This window comes from Asterias amurensis, chromosome 19 (genome assembly GCF_032118995.1).
Source record: "Asterias amurensis chromosome 19, ASM3211899v1".
NCBI lineage: Eukaryota > Metazoa > Echinodermata > Asteroidea > Forcipulatida > Asteriidae > Asterias > Asterias amurensis.
Window position 1 is genome coordinate 11438020 of NC_092666.1, and position 17039 is coordinate 11455058.

The 17039-nt window shown below is 40.9% G+C and overlaps 2 non-coding genes across 2 annotated transcripts; both read left to right on the plus strand.

Annotated features, from left to right (window-relative positions):
* Positions 1–2478: 2478 nt before the first annotated feature.
* On the plus strand, positions 2479–2597 carry LOC139951889 (5S ribosomal RNA). Its single transcript, XR_011787851.1, has one exon. It is a non-coding gene; the product is annotated as a 5S ribosomal RNA (ribosomal RNA).
* Positions 2598–5086: 2489 nt separating this feature from the next.
* On the plus strand, positions 5087–5205 carry LOC139951890 (5S ribosomal RNA). Its single transcript, XR_011787852.1, has one exon. It is a non-coding gene; the product is annotated as a 5S ribosomal RNA (ribosomal RNA).
* Positions 5206–17039: the final 11834 nt, after the last annotated feature.

Consider the following 17039-nt stretch of genomic DNA (forward strand, 5'->3'; position numbering starts at 1 on the left):
ATTATTAATAACGGAAATGCTCTTTTAGCATTGCAAAATTATTGTGTCAACATCGTAAGATGGTTAAATTAGTGTAATTACTGTTGTTCTTCTTTTCTAATGTAGACCTTTTCTGATAAGCAAGTAAAAAGGATAGAAGAGGATAGGGGATAGAAGAGGATAGAGTCTAGAATGCTTAAACTTGAGTAAAAATTAAAACTTCACTGACGCTTTTCCTGTTATTCTTGAATACTTGGGCACTTTGGTCACCATTGCATGGTCTATGGTCACTTGCTGAAGTGCTCACGTGGTCACTTTGACATTTCGGTCATTTTGATATTAATTTGGTCACTTGGTCTTTCTATTAAGGAAAGGAAGTCCTTTCTCCATAGTCTCTCGGTCACTTGGTCAGTGCACTGAAATTCTAAAGATAAGCATGTATTGATTCGTCGTCTAGCCAGCTTCACTCCATTGCAGGAGGAAAGCCTCTTCACCAATTCTCCATCTCACTTTATCCTGTGCTGTCTGTTGCCAAGCATTTCACCTCTTCATCTTCTGTTTTGTCGCCCTCTTTTTCTTGTCCGGTTTCTTGGAGTCCAGTTGGTTGTTTTGTAATATCCCGCACTCTTGATTTATTTCCTAGGTCCTCAGTCGTCACCATGTCCTTCTTTGTTTACTCTTATCATAATCCTTTCCATGGCCCTCTCTGTTACCCTAAGTTTCTTCTCTAGTCGTTTGGTGGTCGTACATGTCTCAGCACCGTACGATAGGACAGGTATGATGCACTGATCGAATACCTGCCTTTTCAGGGATACAGGAAGGGTGTGGTCTCTAAAGATGTAGCTCAGTGTGCCAAACTTCACCCATTCTAACTGGGTTCTTCTCTTTATTTCCTCTCCTGTTTCGTTGTTGAAGGTGATCTTCTTGTCCATGCAGTGTCTACCAATCTCCAAATCTTTACATTGAACCGCTATTTTGAAGTTTTGAGAATTGTTACTCGCCATGACCTTTGTTTTCTTCATGTTCATGTTAAGGCCGCCTTAATACTTTCTTCTGAAAGCTCCTGAATCATTCCCTGGAGTTCCTCAGGGGTGTGACTGAAGATGAGAATGTCATCAGCGAATCTGAGATGGGTAATTGTTCTCCATCTTCTCACGATCCCTTTGATTACTTATACTTAATGGTCTCTTGGCCACTAATTTGTAATTTTGCCATTTTGGTCACTTTTTGACAAGTTGTCAATTGGTCTCTCTATAAAGGAATCCTTTCTCCATAGTCTGTCGGTCACATCCTCAGTGCACTACTACTCTGATCGGTTACCTGCATTATGTTTTGGAATGTTTAGATAATCGTTTATTGAAACGTATACTTAATGGTCTCTTGGTCATTTGGTCACACCATAGAGAAAGAACATTAATTTCTTTCCTCCATGGTCACACTTGGTCATTTTGGTCAAATCGTTTCTTGTTATCTGGATCACTTGCTCACACTAAGTCATTGGTGGGTCTCTTGGTACTTGCTTGCGTGGTTTTGTATTTGGATCACTTGAGATCTGGGTTATATCTTTCTCTCATCAGTTGTCCATGAGACTTGCCTTGTGGTTAGCGCATAGAGTAGTAAGGATGGTTAGTGCAACTTGGCTACTTGATGACAGCATGGTTGTGAAGTCCTCAACTCTACTGAAGGGAAGAATCCTCCCAGTTTTCTTGCTGAAGGATGCCACTATAACGGCGAAGACAGCAATCTCTCGGTATTAGCCTATTAGGATTGGCCACTCTTTGGGAAAAATGTGGTCAGCTAGTTTGGTTGTTATGTATGCGACTGGTGTTCAGCTTAAAATGTGCAGAGGGGACCTTATTTGAATCAAGTTTAATGACTGGTGCGGAAGTAATACAAAAGGTGCTCGGTGCCCTTATAAAGCTTGAGTGGAAACTATCAAACATGAGTATGTCAGTGAAGTTTTTGCTTGGTTACCACGTGTAGATTTCACAACAGGCATAGTTGAAACACGAGATGGCGCACTCTAATTAACCCGGGCATCGGTTGTTAGACGAGTTCCTCAACGTGAACGAGTCTGGGCAAAGTGTACATGAAGTGTAATTAAAGTCACCTGGAAATAGATTTTGTTTTTCTTCAAACAGTAGAGTATATGTTTCTGAACAATAAAATAATTTTTTTGAGTAATTGTTTTTAACGATTTATATGTACAAACAAAAAAGTTGTGTGGGGTGACTCCGCCTACCCCTTTTGTGACGTCAATCGAGGCAGACTTTGCCTCGATCGAGTATCGAACACAATTACGTGCAAGTACATTCAAGTCCTAGTCGTGAACTTGTACATTTCGAAAAAGTTTTTTTCTTGCATTTTCCCGGCAATGTCGACCAGGTGTATTGCTGGGTGCTGGGTGCCGCCCAGTTCAATTGCGCAATCCTGAAATAATAAGCTAATGATATGGCACACGAGGTTATCAATTAATGTGTACAAAGGCCAAAAATGATCGCCTACGACCATACTACGTTGAATACACCGGTTCTCGTCCGATCACCGAAGTTAAGCAACGTCGGGCCCGGTCAGTACTTGGATGGGAGACCGCCTGGGAATACCGGGTGTCGTAGGCTTTTTATTTTGTTATTATTAATAACGGAAATGCTCTTTTAGCATTGCAAAATTATTGTGTCAACATCGTAAGATGGTTAAATTAGTGTAATTACTGTTGTTCTTCTTTTCTATTGTAGACCTTTTCTGATAAGCAAGTAAAAAGGATAGAAGAGGATAGGGGATAGAAGAGGATAGAGATTAGAATGCTTAAACTTGAGTAAAAATTAAAACTTCACTGACGCTTTCCCTGTTATTCTTGAATACTTGGGCACTTTGGTCACCATTGCATGGTCTATGGTCACTTGCTGAAGTGCTCACGTGGTCACTTTGACATTTCGGTCATTTTGATATTAATTTGGTCACTTGGTCTTTCTATTAAGGAAAGGAAGTCCTTTCTCCATAGTCTCTCGGTCACTTGGTCAGTGCACTGAAATTCTAAAGATAAGCATGTATTGATTCGTCGTCTAGCCAGCTTCACTCCATTGCAGGAGGAAAGCCTCTTCACCAATTCTCCATCTCACTTTATCCTGTGCTGTCTGTTGCCAAGCATTTCATCTCTTCATCTTCTGTTTTGTCGCCCTCTTTTTCTTGTCCGGTTTCTTGGAGTCCAGTTGGTTGTTTTGTAATATCCCGCACTCTTGATTTATTTCCTAGGTCCTCAGTCGTCACCCTGTCCTTCTTTGTTTACTCTTATCATAATCCTTTCCATGGCCCTCTCTGTTACCCTAAGTTTCTTCTCTAGTCGTTTGGTGGTCGTACATGTCTCAGCACCGTACGATAGGACAGGTATGATGCACTGATCGAATACCTGCCTTTTCAGGGATACAGGAAGGGTGTGGTCTCTAAAGATGTAGCTCAGTGTGCCAAACTTCACCCATCCTAACTGGGTTCTTCTCTTTATTTCCTCTCCTGTTTCGTTGTTGAAGGTGATCTTCTTGTCCATGCAGTGTCTACCAATCTCCAAATCTTTACATTGAACCGCTATTTTGAAGTTTTGAGAATTGTTACTCGCCATGACCTTTGTTTTCTTCATGTTCATGTTAAGGCCGCCTTAACACTTTCTTCTGAAAGCTCCTGAATCATTCCCTGGAGTTTCTCATTGGTGTGACTGAAGATGAGAATGTCATCAGCGAATCTGAGATGGGTAATTGTTCTCCATCTTCTCACGATCCCTTTGATTACTTATACTTAATGGTCTCTTGGCCACTAATTTGTAATTTTGCCATTTTGGTCACTTTTTGACAAGTTGTCAATTGGTCTCTCTATAAAGGAATCCTTTCTCCATAGTCTGTCGGTCACATCCTCAGTGCACTACTACTCTGATCGGTTACCTGCATTATGTTTTGGAATGTTTAGATAATCGTTTATTGAAACGTATACTTAATGGTCTCTTGGTCATTTGGTCACACCATAGTGAAAGAACATTAATTTCTTTCCTCCATGGTCACACTTGGTCATTTTGGTCAAATCGTTTCATGTTATCTGGATCACTTGCTCACACTAAGTCATTGGTGGGTCTCTTGGTACTTGCTTGCGTGGTTTTGTATTTGGATCACTTGAGATCTGGGTTATATCTTTCTCTCATCAGTTGTCCATGAGACTTGCCTTGTGGTTAGCGCATAGAGTAGTAAGGATGGTTAGTGCAACTTGGCTACTTGATGACAGCATGGTTGTGAAGTCCTCAACTCTACCGAAGGGAAGAATCCTCCCAGTTTTCTTGCTGAAGGATGCCACTATAACGGCGAAGACAGCAATCTCTCGGTATTAGCCTATTAGGATTGGCCACTCTTTGGGAAAAATGTGGTCAGCTAGTTTGGTTGTTATGTATGCGACTGGTGTTCAGCTTAAAATGTGCAGAGGGGACCTTATTTGAATCAAGTTTAATGACTGTTGCGGAAGTAATACAAAAGGTGCTCGGTGCCCTTATAAAGCATTAGTGGAAACTATCAAACATGAGTATGTCAGTGAAGTTTTTGCTTGGTTACCACGTGTAGATTTCACAACAGGCATAGTTGAAACACGAGAGGGCGCACTCTAATTAACCCGGGCATCGGTTGTTAGACGAGTTCCTCAACGTGAACGAGTCTGGGCAAAGTGTACATGAAGTGTAATTAAAGTCACCTGGAAATAGATTTTGTTTTTCTTCAAACAGTAGAGTATATGTTCTGAACAATAAAATAATTTTTTTGAGTAATTGTTTTTAACGATTTATATGTACAAACAAAAAAGTTGTGTGGGGTGACTCCGCCTACCCCTTTTGTGACGTCAATCGAGGCAGACTTTGCCTCGATCGAACATCGAACACACGTACGTGCAAGTACATTCAAGTCCTAGTCGTGAACTTGTACATTTCGAAAAAGGTTTTTTCTTGCATTTTCCCGGCAATGTCGACCAGGTGTATTGCTGGGTGCTGGGTGCCGCCCAGTTCAATTGCGCAATCCTGAAATAATAAGCTAATGATATGGCACACGAGGTTATCAATTAATGTGTACAAAGGCATCATTGGATCGCCTACGACCATACTACGTTGAATACACCGGTTCTCGTCCGATCACCGAAGTTAAGCAACGTCGGGCCCGGTCAGTACTTGGATGGGAGACCGCCTGGGAATACCGGGTGTCGTAGGCTTTTTATTTTGTTATTATTAATAACGGAAATGCTCTTTTAGCATTGCAAAATTATTGTGTCAACATCGTAAGATGGTTAAATTAGTGTAATTACTGTTGTTCTTCTTTTCTAATGTAGACCTTTTCTGATAAGCAAGTAAAAATGATAGAAGAGGATAGGGGATAGAAGAGGATAGAGTCTAGAATGCTTAAACTTGAGTAAAAATTAAAACTTCACTGACGCTTTTCCTGTTATTCTTGAATACTTGGGCACTTTGGTCACCATTGCATGGTCTATGGTCACTTGCTGAAGTGCTCACGTGGTCACTTTGACATTTCGGTCATTTTGATATTAATTTGGTCACTTGGTCTTTCTATTAAAGAAAGGAAGTCTTTTCTCCATAGTCTCTCGGTCACTTGGTCAGTGCACTGAAATTCTAAAGATAAGCATGTATTGATTCGTCGTCTAGCCAGCTTCACTCCATTGCAGGAGGAAAGCCTCTTCACCAATTCTCCATCTCACTTTATCCTGTGCTGTCTGTTGCCAAGCATTTCACTTCTTCATCTTCTGTTTTGTCGCCCTCTTTTTCTTGTCCGGTTTCTTGGAGTCCAGTTGGTTGTTTTGTAATATCCCGCACTCTTGATTTATTTCCTAGGTCCTCAGTCGTCACCATGTCCTTCTTTGTTTACTCTTATCATAATCCTTTCCATGGCCCTCTCTGTTACCCTAAGTTTCTTCTCTAGTCGTTTGGTGGTCGTACATGTCTCAGCACCGTACGATAGGACAGGTATGATGCACTGATCGAATACCTGCCTTTTCAGGGATACAGGAAGGGTGTGGTCTCTAAAGATGTAGCTCAGTGTGCCAAACTTCACCCATCCTAACTGGGTTCTTCTCTTTATTTCCTCTTCTGTTTCGTTGTTGAAGGTGATCTTCTTGTCAATGCAGTGTCTACCAATCTCCAAATCTTTACATTGAACCGCTATTTTGAAGTTTTGAGAATTGTTACTCGCCATGACCTTTGTTTTCTTCATGTTCATGTTAAGGCCGCCTTAATACTTGCTTCTGAAAGCTCCTGAATCATTCCCTGGAGTTCCTCAGGGGTGTGACTGAAGATGAGAATGTCATCAGCGAATCTGAGATGGGTAATTGTTCTCCATCTTCTCACGATCCCTTTGATTACTTATACTTAATGGTCTCTCGGCCACTAATTTGTAATTTTGCCATTTTGGTCACTTTTTGACAAGTTGTCAATTGGTCTCTCTATAAAGGAATCCTTTCTCCATAGTCTGTCGGTCACATCCTCAGTGCACTACTACTCTAATCGGTTACCTGCATTATGTTTTGGAATGTTTAGATAATCGTTTATTGAAACGTATACTTAATGGTCTCTTGGTCACTTGGTCACACCATAGTGAAAGAACATTAATTTCTTTCCTCCATGGTCACACTTGGTCATTTTGGTCACATCGTTTCATGTTATCTGGATCACTTGCTCACACTAAGTCATTGGTGGGTCTCTTGGTACTTGCTTGCGTGGTTTTGTATTTGGATCACTTGAGATCTGGGTTATATCTTTCTCTCATCAGTCGTCCATGAGACTTGCCTTGTGGTTAGCGCATAGAGTAGTAAGGATGGTTAGTGCAACTTGGCTACTTGATGACAGCATGGTTGTGAAGTCCTCAACTCTACCGAAGGGAAGAAGCATCACAGTGTTCTTGCTGAAGGATGCCACTAACGGCGACGACAGCAATCTCTCGGTATTAGCCTATTAGGATTGGCCACTCTTTGGGAAAAATGTGGTCAGCTAGTTTGGTTGTTATGTATGCGACTGGTGTTCAGCTTAAAATGTGCAGAGGGGACCTTATTTGAATCAAGTTTAATGACTGTTGCGGAAGTAATACAAAAGGTGCTCGGTGCCCTTAATAAGCTTGAGTGGAAACTATCAAACATGAGTATGTCAGTGAAGCTTTTGCTTGATTACCACGTGTAGATTTCACAACAGGCATAGTTGAAACACGAGAGGGCGCACTCTAATTAACCCGGGCACCGGTTGTTAGACGAGTTCCTCAACGTGAACGAGTCGATGTAAGTGTACATGAAGTGTAATTAAGGATGGTGTTTTTAATTATGTTGGAGGCCTATGTCAGAACCAAGGGAACGGGAGGAAAGGTTTACGTATCATGCCACCACTTTTTCATTCGATTTGAAATCTAGTTTAACTCGATGGAATATTCCTTTTTGTAAAAATTAGTGAACAAGTGGTGGCGTGATACGGAAAGTTATCCGAACGCGAGAATAGAACACGGTATACTTTTCAAGTATATAGGTTTTTGAAATCAGTCACGGTTCATATTGTGGGCCATTGTGAGGTAGGCGTATGGTGGTAGACATGACCACGGCATGTATACCACGGTGTGTCTGTATTCACCTAATCTAAATGTCTAGTTCTTCAAAATGGCTAATTGTCTTACTCGCAAAGTGCGGTATTTATACTATGACCTTTGCTGGAGAATGCAGATATGACGTTAGGGACAATGGGGCATTCAGGTATGCCTTTATCTGCCTGATCTCACCTCTGTGGAACCCGCGGTTCGAATCCATGCATCGGCCAGGACTCTTGCGTGGGTTTCCCCTCTCATATCTAAAACTGGGTTTTCTTTAAGATCTCTGGAAGGACTTCTCCAGGTATAAGGTAAGTGCTAGAAACCTATATTGAGGAAGGCTAGCTTGTTGCATTTTCAGTGTGTGTGAGTGCAGAGGTATGATAATCGATCTGCAAAAAAAAATACAAAAGATACAAAAAAACGCCCCTCCGGTGGAGCGATATGTAATACTCTTACAAAAGCAACTAGGATTGACAGAATAACAAAGAAATACAGCAAGATTTTTCAACAATTTGGTCCAACAAAGCCTCCTATACCCATATTATCTCAATAGTATAGGCCCCTAATCTCACACAGGCATTTTTTATGCCATGTTTTTTTCGTTTACAAACAAAGACATAACATCGCCCAGCATATAAAAAAGGGACCCCACATCTATACCAGCTTTCCCTAAACAACACATTGTTTTCAAACGCTATTTATTTATAAATATATTCCAGCATAGGGGAAGCGTTTGTAATTCTTACACGAGGAACGTAGGATTTACAAAATAAAAAAGAAGTACCGCGAGATTGCCGACAATTTGGTTTAAAGGCAGTGGACACTATTGACAATTAGCATTAAACCTTACTTGTGGGGAGCTGCTGTTGATAGTATAAAACATTGTGAGAAACGGCTCTCTCTGAAGTAACGTAGTTTTCGAGAAAGAAGTAATTTTCCACAAATTTGACTTTGAGGCCTCGGAATTAGATTTTGAGGTCTCGATTTTAAGCATCTGAAAGCACACAACCATGTGTGACAAGGTTGTTTTACTTTCATTATTATCTCGCAACTTCGACGACCATTTAAGCTCAATTTTTTGTTTGTTATTTTATGCATATGTTAAAATACACCAAGTGAGAAGACTGTTATGCCATGTTTTTCGTTTACGAACAAAGACTTTAAATCATTCCACACAAAAAAGGACCCCCATATTAATCCTAGCCTTCCGGGAACAACACATTGTTTTCAAACGCCCAGCTATAAATAAATTCCAACCGAAAAATTGACATGTGCTGAAGCGAAAATAAACACTATTTAGAGAGCTATTATTAACACTTTTCTTCTGTTGTGCGGACACTGGAGCCGGCTCGTAATATCAAAAATAATAGCCGCGCGTGCAGCACGCCTGATTAGACTTTATCTCGTGCTTCCTTTGTTCAACGTAGAGGGCGTAGCCGCCTGCACACTGACGTTTCGCAGTAGGGGTGCCAAGTAAAAACACAACCATAACAATGCCGAACTGTTGGACGGGTTGGCAATGAATGCGCTGTGCTGAAACATCTGTAACAATTGACACATCTCTGTTTTGGCATCATGACAATAACGGGAATATAAACTATCACACAAATAATAGCCTAGTACCGGACGTACACATAACACTCTTATAAACTTGTGCAGTATCTCAATATTCTTATAAAATATAGATTTTCTTTGTAAAATATAAAACAATTGCTTTTCAAACTTAGGTAAATTACAGTGTCTGTCTGTCACAGAAGTAGGTAACAACTCTAACAATCAAACGCTTGTAACATAAGATGCACAACAACTGTACAACCAGCCAAAAAGGGAGTTTCAAATTGGTAGTAAAAACTATTAAATTAAGCAAGTTTGTTTTTCGTTGAGGTTTTTGTTTTGGTTTATAACATTATTATTTCAGGTTTAACTATACATCAATGAGCATTCTAAAATTGGTGACAGCATTTATCTCTGCGGGCTTGTTTAAATGGGTCGTGTTCGGCTGATAAAAAGAATCCCATGGTGAGTTCCATTGAAGTGTCCATGACATTCATTTTGGATTCAAATTTATTATACATCGCGGTGAACAGTGTAATGCAATTTTTTTGAGTCACAATGAAAAACGGTTGGAGCTTTTGCCGTAACAACCAGATGCCTATTTGTTAAACGCATCAATCCCCGGACACACTACAGGTGCTTCTTGAATAGCCTATGTAATTCCAATCACAAAATAACTAGTTATACCTCTTTTTTAAACAAGAGGACTTATTTTCCAAATGGGGCGGAACGAGCAGGTTTTCTTGGCCTGTTGAAACACCAAAGCAACCATGGGAAAAATTATTGAATACGTACGAAAACCACTCAGCTGGAACCGGCTGGTGCCTCTTTGTATTTCCCAAGCGGAAAATAAAAAGAGAAGAAAAAGAAAAGTGAACGAAAACAAAAAACAAACATCCGTTGCACTGTGCTCTTCTCTAACTGTTTTTCCTTCCCCCATGGTTTGATAGCGCTGCACATTGCGAAACAAACACCATGACCAACCGAACGCGCGCAGCTGTTCAGTTATGCATAAATTAAACCGTGACGTCACGCTCGAGTTGTTCCGCAGAGAGTGGGCTTTTATTTTCCTCCTTATTTTGATGTATTTTTTTAGGAAACCCTCATTTGCATCACAGAGGTCGTGCAAACGGGGAAATGGCGCAGTTAACGGTTGAAGTTTATTCAGCATGAAGTCACCCCTATTGAAAAGTGGAGACATGTTAATAAAACGAAGAAAAGCTGCATGCTGTTAAGCTCCACAGTGGATGCATAGCAATTTTAATTTCTCACCCGCTGTGTCGCCCCGTAGGCCTATATACCGTTGTTTGTGCAGTCGGGCGTTTGACAGGGCAATAGCCGGTCTAATGTCTTGCAAATTGCAAATGTATCCTGGACAAATTTTGTTTTTCATTTTATAATAAAGAGATGACGGTTTCGGAATCTCAACCGCAGTGTTTAAAAAAAAACGGTTATTAATTACATAATTTATTAATCAGTTAGAATTTCAAAGGTCCGTTTTCTTGATTAAAAATCCCCTTTCTACTATATATTTTGGTACAATACGCTCTGTATGAAAATGCCGGTAGAAATTAGAGGATGAACCATTTCAAATTCAAAAAGGATTTCCATAGCAGTTTCAAGTCTTTTAGAAACACCCGCATGCCTTTTCTTTTCAGGATTTTTCCTGAAGACGATCAGAGTCTACTTGTGGAAACGTCAAATTATTACACTTGCTATAGTTCTTTTCGGAACCACCACAACCCGCAAGAGAGGTTCAAATATTGTGTTGCCTCAAATTTTCTGTACAGTTTCGCCCCCCCCCCGTTATTTAAGATTAAAGAGAAAATAGAATTAGTCGTTGCAAACCGCTTAGTTTAAAAATACTTAGAAGTCAACGGACGAGTTGGTCTATAAAACGCGTTTGTAACCGTTTTTATAAATTGCTTATGGTTAGAAAGATGTTTTGAAAGTAGAATACAATGATCCATACAAATTTGCTTTAGAGTTGCGTGGTTTTCCTTTTACTGTGCGAACTAACACGGTCGGCCATTTATGGGCTTCAAAAATTTGACTTCCATAAATGGACGCCCGTGTTAGTCGACGAGGTAAAAAGAAAACTGTGCAATTTAGAGGCTTGTTTGGGTGGATCATTGTATTCTACTTTCACAACATCTTTCTACCCATATGCATTCTATAACAAACGGTTAACAAACGCTTTTCAAAGACCAACTCGACCGATCCAAGGCAACGTGTTCCTTTAATGGCCGGACGGTTTTCCCTAGTTAAAAGAGTCTTTCTCGGAGGCTATATTCATGACAACACAACACACACGAACGAGAGTGTAACAAGACCTTTGTCACCATAGAAAAACCGTCCACTGGGGGGGGGGGGGGGGGGGGGGCAAGGCAAATGAGTACTAAAGTGCTGCCAATATTGCTACTGTGAGATGGTGAGTTACAACTCTCTTGTATCACGACCAACGTTTAAAGGAACACGTTGCCTTGGATCGGACGAGTTGGTCTTTGCATATAAAATGCATATGGGTAGAAAGATGTTTTAAAAGTAGAATATAATGATCCACACACATTTGCCTCGAAATTGCGTGGTTTTCCTTTTACTTTGCGAACTAACACGGTTAGCCATTTATGGGAGTCAAAAATGTGACTCCCATAAATGGCCGACCGTGTTTGTCGACGAGGTAAAAGGAAAACCACGCAATTTCGAGTGATACTTGTGTGGATCATTATAGTATACTTTTAAAATAACTTTCTAATCATATGCATTTTATAACAAACGGTTACAAACGCTTTTCAAAGACCAACTCGACCGATCCAAGGCAACGTGTTCCTTTAATATGCCCCAAGTGGGGATCAATCTTACAGCATGTGGCGTTTGACATCAAACATTCCAATTTCATTTGAATTTAAAGATCCCTGCACCGTTTTGACACCGACTGGGCTACCTGTACTTTTTGTCGTCTGGTTGCTGAACGCCTAACCACGAGATATGAACGGAACTTGCTAGACACCATTTTAGGGTGTCATTATGAGGGTGTGTGTCTGACATTAAGAGGTGAATGTTAAAGGCAGTGACACTATTGGTAGTTACTCAAATAATTGTTAGCATAAAACGCTTACTTGGTAATGAGCAACGGAGAGTGGTACGATACATTGTGAGAAGCGGCTCCCTCTGGAGTTGAGAAAGAGGTAATTCATTACTCAATAGTAAAAGAATTCAGCTGAAAGCCTTTTATTATGCATCTGACTGAAAGCACATAAATAATGCAACAGTGCTGTTTTTTTCTTTCATTATTTTCGTGCAAATTCAATGACCAATTGAGCCCAATATTTCACAGGTTTATAATTTGTTTTATGCATATTTTATGCATATATAAAAACCTAGTCTGAAATTTATCAAACGTGCCCAGTGCACTCAACCGAACACGGGAATGCACTAAAGTCGTAGTAGTAGATGTGCCCAGCAAGCTAGGGCAAATTTTTTTTTCGAGCTAGGAACCGAAATTTATTACAAACTGAAAGAAAATAAATGTGTCTGGCTTACGGCCGCCCTGAAGCACTTTTGTACCCACAATGGTGGACCCTCCTTTGTTCAACTCTTTGTCTGGATTTTTTTTTTAGATCCCCATTGTTTTCCTTCGTAATAGCAATCTTAGACCTATTGTACCCCCCCCCCCCTTAAAAAACAAAAATAATTTTGTCTTTTTTTCTTGGTTTGGATATGCCTCATCATTTAGGATGTGTTGATCCAGTGTAAGATGTAGCCCTCCTCATGTAAACGCCATTCATTTATATTTCTTGCAGTTCTGGTCCATGTTGTTCCTCCATACCCTGATGTCATCTCTCCATCTTCTTCTTTGTCTACCTCCTTTCATTTTCCAGTGTAAGATGTAGCCCTCCTCGTTTCTATTTCTTGCAGTTCTGGTCCATGTTGTTTCCCTTATGTCATCTCTCCATCTTCTTCTCTGTCTACCTCCTTTCCTTTTCCAGTGTAAGATGTAGCCCTCCTCATTTCTATTTCTTGCAGTTCTGGTCCATGTTGTTTCCCTTATGTCATCTCTCCATCTTCTTCTCTGTCTACCTCCTTTCCTTTTTCCAGTGTAAGATGTAGCCCTCCTCGTTTCTATTTCTTGCAGTTCTGGTCCATGTTGTTTCCCTTATGTCATCTCTCCATCTTCTTCTCTGTCTACCTCCTTTCATTTTCCAGTGTAAGATGTAGCCCTCCTCGTTTCTATTTCTTGCAGTTCTGGTCCATGTTGTTTCCCTTATGTCATCTCTCCATCTTCTTCTCTGTCTACCTCCTTTCATTTTCCAGTGTAAGATGTAGCCCTCCTCGTTTCTATTTCTTGCAGTTCTGGTCCATGTTGTTTCCCTTATGTCATCTCTCCATCTTCTTCTCTGTCTACCTCCTTTCCTTTTCCAGTGTAAGATGTAGCCCTCCTCGTTTCTATTTCTTGCAGTTCTGGTCCATGTTATTTCCCTTATGTCAACTCTCCATCTTCTTCTCTGTCTACCTCCTTTCATTTTCCAGTGTAAGATGTAGCCCTCCTCGTTTCTATTTCTTGCAGTTCTGGTCCATGTTGTTTCCCTTATGTCATCTCTCCATCTTCTTCTCTGTCTACCTCCTTTCCTTTTCCAGTGTAAGATGTAGCCCTCCTCGTTTCTATTTCTTGCAGTTCTGGTCCATGTTGTTTCCCTTATGTCATCCCTCCATCTTCTTCTCTGTCTACCTCCTTTCCTTTTCCAGTGTAAGATGTAGCCCTCCTCATTTCTATTTCTTGCAGTTCTGGTCCATGTTGTTTCCCTTATGTCATCTCTCCATCTTCTTCTCTGTCTACCTCCTTTCCTTTTCCAGTGTAAGATGTAGCCCTCCTCATTTCTATTTCTTGCAGTTCTGGTCCATGTTGTTTCCCTTATGTCATCCCTCCATCTTCTTCTCTGTCTACCTCCTTTCCTTTTCCAGTGTAAGATGTAGCCCTCCTCATTTCTATTTCTTGCAGTTCTGGTCCATGTTGTTTCCTTATGTCATCCCTCCATCTTCTTCTCTGTCTACCTCCTTTCCTTTTCCAGTGTAAGATGTAGCCCTCCTCATTTCTATTTCTTGCAGTTCTGGTCCATGTTGTTTCCCTGTGTCATCTCTCCATCTTCTTCTCTGTCTACCTCCTTTCCTTTTCCAGTGTAAGATGTAGCCCTCCTCATTTCTATTTCTTGCAGTTCTGTTCCATGTTGTTTCCCTTATTACATCTCTCCATCTTTTTCTCTGTCTACCTCCTTTCCTTTTCCAGTGTAAGATGTAGCCCTCCTCGTTTCTATTTCTTGCAGTTCTGGTCCATGTTGTTTCCCTTGTGTCATCTCTCCATCTTCTTCTCTGTCTACCTCCTTTCCTTTTCCAGTGTAAGATGTAGCCCTCCTCATTTCTATTTCTTGCAGTTCTGGTCCATGTTGTTTCCCTTATGTCATCTCTCCATCTTTTTCTTTGTCTACCTCCTTTCCTTTCCAGTGTAAGATGTAGCCCTCCTCATTTCTATTTCTTGCAGTTCTGGTCCATGTTGTTTCCCTTAGGTCATCTCTCCATCTTCTTCTCTGTCTACCTCCTTTCCTTTTTCAGTGTAAGATGTAGCCCTCCTCGTTTCTATTCTTGCAGTTCTGGTCCATGTTGTTTCCCTTATGTCATCTCTCCATCTTCTTCTCTGTCTACCTCCTTTCCTTTTCCAGTGTAAGATGTAGCCCTCCTCGTTTCTATTTCTTGCAGTTCTGTCCATGTTGTTTCCCTTGTGTCATCTCTCCATCTTCTTCTCTGTCTACCTCCTTTCCTTTCCAGTGTAAGATGTAGCCCTCCTCATTTCTATTTCTTGCAGTTCTGGTCACATGTTGTTTCCTTATGTCATCTCTCCATCTTTTTCTTTGTCTACCTCCTTTCCTTTTCCAGTGTAAAGATGTAGCCCTCCTCATTTCTATTTCTTGCAGTTCTGGTCCATGTTGTTTCCCTTATGTCATCTCTCCATCTTCTTCTCTGTCTACCTCCTTTCCTTTTTTCAGTGTAAGATGTAGCCCTCCTCGTTTCTATTTCTTGCAGTTCTGGTCCATGTTGTTTCCCTTATGTCATCTCTCCATCTTCTTCTCTGTCTACCTCCTTTCCTTTTCCAGTGTAAGATGTAGCCCTCCTCGTTTCTATTTCTTGCAGTTCTGGTCCATGTTGTTTCCCTTGTGTCATCTCTCCATCTTCTTCTTTGTCTACCTCCTTTCCTTTTCCAGTGTAAGATGTAGCCCTCCTCATTTCTATTTCTTGCAGTTCTGGTCCATGTTGTTTCCCTTATGTCATCTCTCCATCTTCTTCACTGTCTACCTCCTTTCCTTTTCCAGTGTAAGATGTAGCCCTCCTCATTTCTATTTCTTGCAGTTCTGGTCCATGTTGTTTCCCTTATGTCATCTCTCCATCTTCTTCTCTGTCTACCTCCTTTCCTTTTCCAGTGTAAGATGTAGCCCTCCTCGTTTCTATTTCTTGCAGTTCTGGTCCATGTTGTTTCCCTTATGTCATCTCTCCATCTTCTTCTCTGTCTACCTCCTTTCCTTTTCCAGTGTAAGATGTAGCCCTCCTCGTTTCTATTTCTTGCAGTTCTGGTCCATGTTGTTTCCCTTATGTCATCTCTCCATCTTCTTCTCTGTCTACCTCCTTTCCTTTTCCAGTGTAAGATGTAGCCCTCCTCATTTCTATTTCTTGCAGTTCTGGTCCATGTTGTTCCCTTATGTCATCTCTCCATCTTCTTCTCTGTCTACCTCCTTTCCTTTTCCAGTGTAAGATGTAGCCCTCCTCGTTTCTATTTCTTGCAGTTCTGGTCCATGTTGTTTCCCTTATGTCATCTCTCCATCTTCTTCTCTGTCTACCTCCTTTCCTTTTCCAGTGTAAGATGTAGCCCTCCTCGTTTCTATTTCTTGCAGTTCTGGTCCATGTTATTTCCCTTATGTCATCTCTCCATCTTCTTCTCTGTCTACCTCCTTTCCTTTTCCAGTGTAAGATGTAGCCCTCCTCATTTCTATTTCTTGCAGTTCTGGTCCATGTTGTTTCCCTTATGTCATCTCTCCATCTTCTTCTCTGTCTACCTCCTTTCCTTTTCCAGTGTAAGATGTAGCCCTCCTCATTTCTATTTCTTGCAGTTCTGGTCCATGTTGTTTCCCTTATGTCATCTCTCCATCTTCTTCTCTGTCTACCTCCTTTCCTTTTCCAGTGTAAGATGTAGCCCTCCTCGTTTCTATTTCTTGCAGTTCTGGTCCATGTTGTTTCCCTTATGTCATCTCTCCATCTTCTTCTCTGTCTACCTCCTTTCCTTTTCCAGTGTAAGATGTAGCCCTCCTCATTTCTATTTCTTGCAGTTCTGGTCCATGTTGTTCCCTTATGTCATCTCTCCATCTTCTTCTCTGTCTACCTCCTTTCCTTTTCCAGTGTAAGATGTAGCCCTCCTCGTTTCTATTTCTTGCAGTTCTGGTCCATGTTGTTTCCCTTATGTCATCTCTCCATCTTCTTCTCTGTCTACCTCCTTTCCTTTTCCAGTGTAAGATGTAGCCCTCCTCGTTTCTATTTCTTGCAGTTCTGGTCCATGTTATTTCCCTTATGTCATCTCTCCATCTTCTTCTCTGTCTACCTCCTTTCATTTTCCAGTGTAAGATGTAGCCCTCCTCGTTTCTATTTCTTGCAGTTCTGGTCCATGTTGTTTCCCTGATGTCATCTCTTCATCTTCTTCTCTGTCTACCTCCTTTCCTTTTCCAGTGTAAGATGTAGCCCTCCTCATTTCTATTTCTTGCAGTTCTGGTCCATGTTGTTTCCCTTATGTCATCTCTCCATCTTCTTCTCTGTCTACCTCCTTTCATTTTCCAGTGTAAGATGTAGCCCTCCTCATTTCTATTTCTTGTAGTTCTG